Source organism: Natrix helvetica, assembly GCF_964273705.1.
Source record: "Natrix helvetica genome assembly, chromosome: Z".
Taxonomy (NCBI): Eukaryota; Metazoa; Chordata; class Lepidosauria; order Squamata; family Natricidae; genus Natrix; species Natrix helvetica.
The window spans coordinates 4,799,314-4,800,810 of NC_138554.1; the positions used below are offsets into that span (position 1 = coordinate 4,799,314).

The following is a 1,497-nucleotide window of genomic DNA, read 5'->3' on the forward strand; positions in this document are numbered from 1 at the left end:
TATTTTTTTTATTATTATATCTTCTCCTGTTGTTCTTTCTAGGTCCTGAACAGTTGAGGAAAACAGAAATGGATGTATCTGGGCCAGGTGCAATTTCTTCTCACCATCCCCAATGCTCAACAAGTCTCAATTCTAGGAGAAATTCCCTAAGAATTTCTTGAGAGCAATCAATAAAGAAAAATTAACAAACATGTAAGATAGCTCATCTTTGTTTCCATGCCATCATGAACTCCGTTCATCCCTTCTCACCTGGAAAAATACTAAATAAAAGCAGGAATTCCGCTAAGATACTCATCTCCGTTCTTTGTGCTTCGTTCATCTCTCTCTCTCCCTTTTTTTCTTTTCTTGTTTGCAGAACTGATGGGCTGCCCATGAAGGCTGCTCCTTAAGAGGAAATGTTTCATCTCTGGCGATTTACATAAAGAACAGGTCATCCAACAAACTATTTAAGGAGGAAAGGAAGTCGGGAACAATCTCCACAAAATGTTGGCCTGCAAGATGTATATCTTTGTTCATGCATGTTTGTGTGTCTAAAATTTTCTAAAGAAGAAGGGGTAAAAGGTTACAAGCAAAAGGAGAACAAAAATTGGCATAGAAATATAATATCCATCAAGCTCCAAGTAATGCACTCATCAAAAATCGCTCCGTTTCCTCAAAGAACAAATTTATTTAGATACACCATTTTAGCACTAACTGGTGGAAAGCCAGTACTAAAGTTAATACAATACAATAGTAGAATTGGAAGGGACCTTGGAGGTCTTCTAGTCCAACCCCCTGCCTAGGCAGGAAACCCTATACCATTTCAGACAAATGGCTATCCAACATCTTCTTAAAGACTTCCAGTTTTGGGGCATTCACAACTTCCGGAGGCAACTTCTGTTCCACTGATTAATTGTTCTCACTGTCAGGAAGTTTCTCCTCAGTTCTAAGTTGCTTCTCTCCTTGATTAGTTTCCACCCATTGCTTCTTGTTCTACCCTCAGGTGCCCTGGAGTTCCCAGGTTTTACACCCCTCTATGAATATGATTTTCACATTTGTCCAAAACAATATGTGACATGGTCCAACTGGACAAAGAGAGCCGGTTGCTTGGCAACTTCACTCATCCTTCTCTGGCCATTCAGCTGTTGGAATCTAGCTGACCCATTGGCTAACAATTGTTTTGGTCCTCCAGTGCCCAGTGGAGCTGGTGGCAGATTCGGACAGTGAGGAGGTTGGGGAAGAACCAGTCCTGGAGTCTGGGGAAGGCTCTGACGAGGGCTCTGCATCAGAGGCAGAAACGGGGCCAGGGCCGTCAGTCAATTATCAGCTGCCTTTGGAGTCAGACATCAGTGAGGCAGAAGAACAGCTGGAGCCTGTTCCCAGTGTGTGCATGTGCAGAGCTGCCAGAAGAAGAGAACAGCTAAGGACGAAGGGCCAACTCAGGAGTAAAGGCACAGGTTAACGGTGAATGGCCCCTCCCATAGGGAATAAAAGAGGATATTTATGACGTACAAGAAA

General features: G+C 43.1%; 1 long non-coding RNA gene across 1 annotated transcript in view; it reads left to right on the plus strand.

Annotated features, from left to right (window-relative positions):
• The window catches only part of LOC309381637, a 2,251-nt gene extending 1,965 nt beyond the window's left edge, over positions 1-286 (plus strand). Inside the window, exon 2 of the long non-coding RNA XR_014173575.1 lies at positions 43-286. This is a non-coding gene — a long non-coding RNA (uncharacterized lncRNA). The remainder of the gene's footprint in view (positions 1-42) is intronic.
• The last annotated feature ends 1,211 nt before the right edge of the window (positions 287-1,497 follow it).